Source organism: Hemiscyllium ocellatum, unplaced genomic scaffold, assembly GCF_020745735.1.
Source record: "Hemiscyllium ocellatum isolate sHemOce1 unplaced genomic scaffold, sHemOce1.pat.X.cur. scaffold_680_pat_ctg1, whole genome shotgun sequence".
Classification (NCBI taxonomy): domain Eukaryota; kingdom Metazoa; phylum Chordata; class Chondrichthyes; order Orectolobiformes; family Hemiscylliidae; genus Hemiscyllium; species Hemiscyllium ocellatum.
In genome coordinates this window covers 255,662-266,216 of record NW_026869167.1, presented here as the reverse complement: position 1 = coordinate 266,216, position 10,555 = coordinate 255,662, and the positions used below count along the sequence as shown (strand labels likewise).

General features: G+C 46.5%; 1 long non-coding RNA gene across 2 annotated transcripts in view; it reads left to right on the top strand.

The window, feature by feature from the left end:
* The first annotated feature begins 276 nt into the window (after positions 1–276).
* The window catches only part of LOC132814103 (uncharacterized), a 37,172-nt gene continuing 26,893 nt past the window's right edge, over positions 277–10,555 (top strand). For both annotated transcript variants that reach the window (XR_009644305.1, XR_009644306.1), the window contains exons 1-2: positions 277–381; positions 5,353–5,458. This is a non-coding gene — a long non-coding RNA (uncharacterized LOC132814103). The remainder of the gene's footprint in view (positions 382–5,352; positions 5,459–10,555) is intronic.

Here is a 10,555-nt window from a genome sequence, read left to right as displayed (position 1 = left end):
TTACTGGGATTGTATTATAGACTCTCTCCCAATAGTCAGCAGGGAATTGAGACACAATTTTACCGGGAGACCTCGGTTATCTGTAAGAATAATATGGTTGCAATGATAAGGGGTTTTAACTTTACCAACATGGCCTCGGAGTGCTGTAGTGTTAAGGGCTTGGATGGAAAGGTATTTGTTCAGTGTGTACGAGAACATTTCTGATTGAGTTTGTAGGATGTACCTACGAGAGAAGGAACAAAACCTGACCTGTTTTCTTTATTCATTCACAGGATGAGGCTGTCACTGGCTCGGCCAGCATTTATTGCTGCGTTTACCCAGAGGGCAGTTAAGAGTCAACCACGTTGCTATAGGTCTGGAGTCCCATGCAGACCAGACCAGGTAAGGATGGCATTTTCCTTCCCTAAAGGTCATGAGTGAACCACATGGGTTTTTCCAACAATTGACAATGGATTCCTTGTCGTCACTCGATTATTTTTTCCAGATATTTATTGAATTCACGTTCCCAAATCTGCCGTGATGGGATTCAAACCCGGGTCCCCAGAACGTTATCTGGGTCTCTGGATTAACTGTCTAGTGATAATTTCACTCCGTCATCGCTGCCTCTTAGAAAATGAGGCAGGGTGAGTGACTGAGGTATCAGTGGGGCAGCACATCAGCACTAAAGACCCCACAGTATTGTGGCTCAGTGGTTAGTGCTGCTTCCTCAGCTCCAGGGACCTGGGTTTGATTCCAGCCTCGGGCGACTGTATGTGTTGGCACATTCTCCCCAGTGTCTGTGAGGGTTTCCTTCAGGTGTTCTAGTTTGCTCCCGCAGTCCAAAGATGTGTAGGTTAGTTGGATGAACCATGTTAAATTTCCCATAGTGTCCAGATGCAGTATATGAGGTTTTGGGATGTGCAGGCAAATCTCTGCCTGATGTGAAAAGATCCCTTTGGGGTCTTGGACAGAGGTCGGAGGGAGGTGTGGCCGCAAGTTTTACATCTCCCATGGCGGTAAGGGAGGGTCAAGGGTGCGGAGCATGAGTTGGTGAGAGGGTATGGACCCAAGAAGGGAGTCGCAGAGGGAATGGTCTCTGCGGAACACAGATAGAGGTGGGGAGGGAAATATGTCTCTGGTGGTGGGGTCTGACTTCACGGAGCAGAAATAAGAGGTTAATGTGCTATATCTGGAGAGTAGTGGGGTGGAAGGTGAAGATCGCAGGGTTATATTCTTTATTGTGGCTGGCGGGGTGGGGTAAAGGCGGAGGTGCGGGAAGTGGAGGGTATGTGTTGGAGGGCATTGTTCAAAAAGTCGGAAGAAAATCTATGGTCCGTGAAGTAGGCCTTTCTGGGATGTCCTGGAATAGAATCCAAAGAGATGAAACAAATATATCACAGACAAAAGATTAACTGGACCAGACAATATGACCCCTTAAAGGTCAACATGGCTGCCTATGGAACCACAGGGGGTGTGAAATATATGCAAATATTTCACATCATTTTTACTGGAGAAGTATATGGAAGCTCGAGAGATTGGAGAAATAAACAGTGATAACTTGAAAAGTGTCCATGTTACAGAGGAGGTGGTACTGGATGTCTTAAATCGCATCAAGGTGGATAAAGCCCTGGAACTTGATCAGGTGTATCCTGCAACTTCCTGGAAATCTAGGGAAGTGATTGTTGGGTCTCTCCTGAGGTATTTGTATCGTTGATAGCAACAGGTGAGGTGCCATTATTTTAAAAAAGGTGGTAAGGAGAGGCCATGGAACAAGAGAACAGTGAGCCTGAAGTCAGTGGCAGGCAAGTTGTTGGAAGGGATTCTGAGGGACAGATATCCATCTACTTAGAAAGGTAAGGAATGATCAGTGAGAGTCAATGTGGCTTTGTACATGCACAATTGTGTCTCACTAACTTGAGTGAGTGTTTTGAAGTGACAAAGAAAATTGATGAAGCCAGGCGGTGAATGTTGTTTATTTGGACATTCAACAAGATTCCACAAAGCAGACTGGTTAGCAGGGTTAGATCACACGGAATGCAGGGGGAGTAACCATTACAAAAGTACCTTGAAGGTAGGAGACAGAGAATGACGGAGGATTGCTTTGTGTACTGGAGGCCTGGGAGCAGTAATGTGCTTCAAGGATGTATATTGGGCCCTTAAATAAATGACTTGGATGTGAATATATGAGGTATGGTCAGTAGGTTTACAGAAGACACCAAAATTGGAGGTGTAGTGGACAGTGAAGAAGGTTAGTTCAGAATACAACAGGATCTTGATCAGATGGGCCATTGGAGCAAGGAATGGCAGACGGAGTTAAATTTAGATAAATGTGAGCTGTTGTATTTTGGAAAGGCAAATCTGGGCAGGACTTATACACTTGATGGTGACATTCTGGGGAGCGTTGCTGAACAAAGGGACCTTGGAGTGCAGGTTCATAGTTCCCTGACAGTAGAGTCACAGGGAGGCGGGGTAGTGAATGCAGCGTTTGGTACGCTCCCCCTTATTGGTCAATGCATTGAATGCAGCTGTTGTGATGTCATATTGTGGCTGGACAGGGCACTGATGAAGGCCCTTCTGGAATTCTGTTTTCGTTCCAATCTCCCTGTTCTTGGAATAATATTGAGAAACTTGAAAGGGTTAAGAAAACGTTTGCAAGGACTTTGCCAGGGTTGGACGGTTTGAGCTATTGGGAAAGGCTGAATAGGCTGGGACTATTTTCCCTGGAGAGTTGGAGGCTGAGAGGTGATCTTATAAAATCATGAAGGGACCGGATAAGGTGAGCAGTCAGGGACTTCTTCCCAAGTTCGGTGGGCCCAGAACTAGAGGGTGAAAAATGTGAAAAATGAGGTCTGCAGATGCTGGAGATCACAGCTGAAAATGCGTTGCTGGTTAAAGCACAGCAGGTCAGGCAGCATCTCAGGAACAGGAAATTCGACGTTTCGAGCATAAGCCCTTCTTCAGGAATGGGAGAGAGTTTGCCAAGCAGGCAAAGATAAAAGGTATGGAGGAGGGACTTGGGGGAGGGGCGATGGAGGTGGGATAGGTGGAAGGAGGTAGGCAGGTGTTGAGGAAGGAGATGTGGCTGTGGTAACGAGTCTGTTTGAGAACGTGGCTGAAGAGTTTCTGTGCAGAGGAGATGACCTGGGGGGGGGGGGGGGGTGCAGTGAGAAAGAGAGACTCACTGAAATCCTTGTAGAGGGAGGAAGAGAGCTTCTTCAAGGAAGGCATCCCTGCAAGAGGATTCGCAGTAGGTTAAACTCGAAGATTTTCACGAGGGGTGTGGAAAAGGTGAGCAGCTGGGTCCTATTTCCTCAGGTTAGGTGGGTCCAAAACTAGAGCACATAGGTTTAAGTTGAGAGGGCAAAGCTTTAAAAGGGATCTAACTGGCAACGTTTTCAAGCTGAGTGTGGTGTGTGTATGGGAGGAGCTACCAGATGAAATAGTGGAGGCTGATAAAATCACAACATTTAATAGGCTTCCAATTGGGTACACAAATAGGAAGGGTTTTGATGGATGCAGGCCAATAGATGGTAAATGGGAATCCATTAGTTTAGGATTCCTTGTTGGCATGGACGAATTGGAACGAAGGTCTGTTTCTTTGATGTTCTTAAATTAAGATGCATTCCTGTCTTTTGTGGAGAGCTCGCTGAAGCACAAATAATTAACCTTGGAGCTGAGAAGGTGAAGCAGTGATTTCGACCTGGTGCAGATTTGATTCCAAAGTTTTGAATTTGCAGAGAGAGAGGAATTGTTAACACTGTCACAATTTTTAGTAACTACTTTCAAGTAATTGGCAAATAATACAAGGTGAAAATGTGAACACTATTTTACTCAGTAAGTTCTAAGCATCTGGAACAGTCTGAACAACACAGATTCAGCAGGCATTCTCGAAAAGACTTGGAATTTTACTTTTTAAGGAAAGATTTGGGGGATATGGGCACATGGGAGGGGACTTGGGACAGATTTGCAGCATCTCCAGAGGGGGAAGAGTACAACCCCAATGGGCTGAATAGCCCCCAGCCCCTGTGCTCTGTGATACTGCCCCATTCACTGCGAATGATGAAGCTCATCCCAGGGCAGGGAGAGGGATTAGCCCTCCACTCTCATGACAATTGTGCCCGGCTGATTGACGGCAGCTCCAGACCAATGGGAGGAGAGTCTGTGTGGTCCTGCAGCCAATGGGAGTGAATGAGGGGTGTGGCCAGCAATACGACACCTGTCCATGAGCTGTGCAGGTGCAGTGTCACTGGGTGGGAGAGGGAGAGAGACAGCAGAGTCTGGGACAGAGGCTGTAGGACATGAATTACAAACTCCCGGTAAATTAAAACCAAAAGAACTGTGAAAGATGTAAATTAAAAACAACAACCAGGAGGTTCTGGAAAAGATCTGGCAGCATCTGTGAAGAGAAATCAGAGTTAAAGTTTAAGATCCGATGATCCTTCCACAGAACAGATGTTACTGAGAAAAAAAAGTCAGTTTATTTGCAGAAGATAGTGTGGGGAGAGGATAAAGGAGTAAAGGATAGGTGTGGATAGAGTGAGAAGGACAGTTGGATAAAGGATAATGATCTGGCTGGGGGAGGGTGACTAGCTGTTCGTGGAGATTGTTAGTGGCTAACCATAGGTAGTGTGTAATGGCAGGCTGTTAGAACAAGGCCTGGTGTGTGGGGTAGGGGGCTACGACATGAGGTTGTTAACCACTAACTGTCTCCATTGTAAGCTGTTGCCCACCTATATCACTCCACGATTGGAGCTGCTGAGGACACAAACCTTTGGAATATCCTCCCTCACCCCCTCTCTCTGCCTTAAAGATGTATCTAAAAAATCGTTCTCTTTAATCAACGTTTCCATCATCCGTGAAGCATTTCAGGAGATTTGTCAATGTGAAAGGCTCCATACAATGCAGGTAGTTGTTGTTATTGTCTGACATCAGGAGAAACAGGGATGAGCCCTCTCTCTCTTATACCTGATGAACAGCAGCAAAAGCAGGAAGCACTGAGCATGCTCCAGCCCACAATGGGACTCGGATTATTGATGTCAGTGGGGGAACGGGGGCTAGAGGTGCTAGTTGTTCCTTCAACCAATCGGAGTGAATGAGGGGCGGGACAATACTCAACCACGTGATAAACTTCACTAGCAGCACAGTGTTGTTGTGACCAAGGCATTGGAAATGTGTGAAGGTGCAGGGCAGGGGAAGGAAAGACGTATTGACCAGGAAGGAAGGAAATTTTCACGGTATGGAATGAGAGGTTTTACAGAACTTAGTGTACATTGTACAACACAAATTTGAAAATCCAAATTCTGTACCATTTTCTCTCCCTATTATGCATTTTACACTCCCTGAAATATCAACTGTGTGTTTCTCTCTCCACAGATCCCAGTGATCGGTGCCAAAGCCCCATTGCCTGTGGAGAAGGTGATGTTTGACTTCCTGTACAGCTGCAGTTCGTGTGGTGAAGGTGCTCCCACAATGTGGTTGGGTAAGAGCTGTTATAGATTATTCACTCAGCGACAGTGAAGAGTTGACAATGTATGTGCAAATCAACAACAGTTTGTTTGTTTTTATCATGTTTACAATTCCACAGAAATACTATTGAGAGCTTCCGACATAAAGCCACAGATGGGGATATTAGGTCAGGTGATCAAAAGAATTGCCAAATACACAGGTTTTCAGGAATACCTTAAAGGAGGAAAGCAGGTCTGAGAGGGTGATGGTGGGAATTCCAGACCGTGTTGCCTTGGCAACAGTAGAAACAGCCAGACAGGTGAAGCAATGAATAAACACATCGTTGGGAGTCTGAAAGGAAATGAGTTGTCGGGATCTCACAGGTTGTGTGGTGCAGGGAGACAGGGATGTTCACAGACAGGAATTACATCAAGGGTGAGAATTTTAAATTTTTGCTTGTTGATGGATCAACAAGTTTTGGTACAAGTGAGCACTTGGACAGTAGGGTTTTAGATACTCTTGAGATTTCATGTACGTTGAACGTGGGAGGCTGGCCATGAATGTGTTTTATAATGAAGTCTGGAGATAACACAGGGATGGACAAGTATTTCAATAAATGAGCTGAGGCTAGGGTGGAGTTGGGTGACGTCACGAATGTAGACATAGTGTTTTTGGAGTTGGGCTGCTCCTCATCATCACTCCTCCTACCAAATCACAGATATTGTTCCTTGTTCTATCTGTCTGTCTTTTCTGGTTATGTCCTTCTCTCCCATTCTGCTACAAACTAATATTTGACCCCACCGTTGTTGCAAACACCGATTCCATCCCCACTCTCCCTTTCCTTTCTGAATTCCTTGTATTTGGTGTCCCTCAAGGATCTCTCCTTGGTCCCTCCTGTATCTCACCTACATACTGCCAAGAGGTGATATTGTCCAAAAGCACAGTGTTAGGTTTCACATGTACACTGACAATGCCCAGCTCTCCCTCCCCATCATCCCTCTCCATTACTCAGTTATCAAACTGCTCATCACACTCCCACTACGCGATTAGCTGCAGTTTGCTCCAATGAAACATTGTAGTGGTTAAACTCATTGCCTTCAGTTGCTATTACAAATTCCTTTCCCTTCCTGCTGAGCCCCTCCCTCTCCCTGGGAACTGTCTGAGGCAGAGCTACACTCTTCACAATATTGCTGTCATATCTGTAACCCCAAGTGACCTTCTGATCAGGCATCTACACAATCACAAACACCAGGAATTCCAATCTCTAAAATGTTGCTTGTCTCCACCTCACCCCAGCTCCATTGCTACTGAAACCCCTGACCCGTGTCGGTGTTGCCTTAAACTTGACGAATCTAAAATAGAATCCATGATTCCGTGACTGACCCAAAATCTGGTTCCAGGCTCCCTCATGATGGGAAATATCCTCTCAGTATTTACCCTGTCAAACTCCTTAAGAATCCTTCATGTTACAATGAGATCCCCTCTCATTGTTCCCAAATCCAGTGAGTGGAGTCCCAACTACTTCAGCCTTTTCTTAAAAGATAATCCCTGCAAACGATGGATCATCCCAGTCAGGTTTCTGTGAAATGCCTCTGATGAAATGTATTTCCTTAAATAAAGGGACCAAAACTTCTGTCATTAATCCCAGATGTGGTCTCACTTCAATTTATAAACTTCATAAAGTTCCTCTCAGGTATATACTCCAAACAACTCCCTTTAAACTTGCACTGATGTTGAAATGCTCAGCAGGTCATGCAGCATCTGTGAAGAAAAATCAGTTAAAGTTTCGGGTCTGGTCACCCTTCCTCAGATACGTTAACTCTAATTTCTTTTCACACCAGCTGCTAGACCTGCTGAGCTTTTCCAGAAACTTCTGTTTCTCTTCCTGGTTTACAGCATCTGCAGTTGGTTCGGTTTTCATATCATTTAAACTTGCCATCTCTCCTCTAGAATCTGTCATTTCCATCTTGGAAAAAAGATTCACATTTGTTTGGTCTCCCCGACTCTGGGGAAAAATATAAACCATGACTAGTCACCCTATCATTGCTCCTTATAATTTTATAAAGTTCAATAAAGCCACCTAAAGTGTCCAGTGCTGCAGGGAAATAGCCTCAGCCTATTCAGCCTCTCCCTATGGTTCAAATGTTCCAATACTGGCAACACCCTAGTAAAACTTTTCTGAACTCGTGCAAGTTTCCCAACATCTTTCCTGTAACAGGGAGGCTGGAAGTGAAAGTAGTCTGGGGATTCCAAAGGTGGCCGAGCCAAGAAACTGTACAACTGAAACATGATCTCCCAACTCCTATCCTCAATGCACTGCCCAATAACAGCTAGCATACCGCACACCACCTTCACCGACCTGTCTACCTTCAACTACACTTTCAAGGAACTATCAACCCACACTGCACGGTCTGTTTGTTTGTCATCACTTCCCAGGAATTGCCATTAAGAGGTTGAGTCCTTTCTGGTAACATCTTTCTGAAATCAGGGAGACTACAATTGAATGCAGTATTCTAACACTGGCCTCACCAATGCCCTACTCAGCCACAACGTGACCTCCTAATCCCTATACTCAGTGACAGAATCCCTACAGTGTGGAAGCAGGCCTTTCGGCCCATGACCCATACCAACCATCGGAACAGCATTCCACCCTAACTCTGTAACCTACCATTACCCAAAGCTAATCCAGCTAACCTGCATGGCTTTGGATTTGTGGGAGGAAATTGAGAGCACTCAGAGGAAGCTCACGCAGACACACAGGGAGAATGTGCAAACACCACACAGACAGTGGAATCAAACCAGGGTCCAGTTATTGACCAGCGCATTCCATTAAAGGTCAGTGTCCCAAATGCCACATTCAGCACCTGATCTCCCTGAAACCCCACTTTCCAGGAACTATGCAGTTGTTCTGAGCCCTTCAGAGGGAAGTAAGGTGAGGAGGAGAAAACAAACAGGGTTGAGTAGTAGATTTATAAAATAACTCTCCATCTTCCCCCTCTGTGTTCCCTCCCGTCTCCCCCCACTCTCTTTTACCCCCCCCTCCTTTGTCGGTCAGTCCTTTGTCGGCCCCCCCACATCGTCGGTCGTGAATCCCCCCCTTTGATCTGTCCCACAATCTGTCACACCCTCTGTCAGTCGCCCACTTGTTGGTCGCACACCCGTCTCTTTCCCCCCTCTGTCGGTTGCCCCCCCCCCGCCCTCAGTCTGTTCCCCCTCTTTGTCGGTCGCCACCTCTGTCCCCCCCCCCGGTCTGTTCCTCTCCTCTCGAATCCTGTTTTGTGGCCCCATCCATTTCTGTGCCTCCCCTCTCTATCCCCCTCTCTGTCCCCACCCATTTCTGTCACAACCCTCTCGATCCACCCACCCTCTCTGTCTACCCTCCCCTCCCAGTCCCCTAGTTCTGTACTCCCCCCCCCCCCCCCCCCCCCCCCCCCCCCCCCCGCCACCCCCGGCAGGGAAAATATCTTGTCTATTTACCCTATCCATGCCCGGCCTGATTTTAAAAGTCTCCTTCAGGTCACCGTTCAGCCTCTGACGGTCCAGGGAAAACAGCCTATCCAACCCTGGCAACATCCTATAATTCTTTTCTGACCCCTTTCAATTTTGAGAACATCCATCTGACAGGAAGGAGACCAGAATTGCATGGAATATTACAAAAGTTGCCGAATCAATGTCCTGTACAGCCGCAATATGACCTCCCAACCCCTATACTAAACACTCTGACCGATAAAGACAAGCAGACCAACTGCCACCTTCACTATCCTATCTACTTGCTATTCTACTGTTAAGGAACTATGAAGCTGCACTCCAAGGACACTTTGTTTAGCAGCACTCCCCTGGAACTTATATTAACTGTATACGTCCTGCTAAAGTTTGCTTTTCCAAAATGCAGCAGTTCGCATTTTTCTAAACTGAACTCCTCAGCCCATCACCCATCTGATCCAGATCCCCTTGTACTCTGATCTTTTTCCCTGTCTACCACACCTCCCATTTTGGTGTCATCCGCAAACTTATTTATAATATCTCTTATGTTCACATCCAAATCATGGATATAAATGACGAAACGTGGATCCAGCACCGATCCTTGTGACACTCCACTGGTCACAGGCCTCCAGCCTGAAAAGTACCCTCTGCCTTCTACCTTCGGGCCAGTTCTGTACTCCGTACGATCTAACCTTGCTGACCAGTCTCCCATGAGGAACGCCTTACTGAAGTCCATGTAGATCATGTCCATGCTCTGACCTCAGCAATCCTCTTTGTTATTTGTTCAAAAAAACTGAGTCAGATTCATGAGACATGATTTCCCATGCACATATCTGTTATTAATATCCAGGATTTAACTCTGTACATCGGGGTCTGCGTTACCCAGTTATAGGTGTTAATATTCTGGATGAAGTTCATGTACACCAGCATTTTGTCAGTGACTGTGTATTGAGTCTTGTTAATGTTACCAACACCGGTTTTTGAAACCTTTTGAAAGGCAGTCCCCGTATCCCTTGCCCACCAGGAAATGGTGGCAGTGTCCTTACCTCTGGACCAGGAGGGTCGGCTCAGCGTTGAGGAACAGCATCTTTGAAGAGGATGATTAGAAAACCTGCCCAAGCCACCAGGCCATACTGTTTCCCAGCTGTCCCTGCCTCAGCCTCTAAACAGAACCTTCCTGTAGTTTCTCTCCTGTCAGACTCTCCCATTGCTCAGTTTGTCCAGGATTCCCTCCTGCTGCTGCACTGCTCCTGTCGCTCACTGACCTGTCCATCCCCCAGTGTCCTCCACATTCATTCATTGTTTACAATCCATTACCCCAGTTCTCCAGCCCATGGAGACGGCTCAATGATTAGCACTGCTGCCTCACAGCACCAGGTACCCGGTTTTGATTCCAGCCAAACCCAGAGTTTGTGCATTCTCCCCATGTCTGAGCGGGTTTCCTCCGGGTGTTCCAGTTTCCTCCCACAATCCAAAGATGGGCAGGACAGGTGAATTGGCCATTCTAAATTGTCCATAGTATTAGTTACATTAGTCAGGGGTAAATATAGGGTAGGGGAATGGGTCTGTGCAAGTTACTGTTTGGAGGGTCGGTATGGACTTGTTTGGCCGAAGGGCCTGTTTCCATACTGTAGGGATTCTGATATAT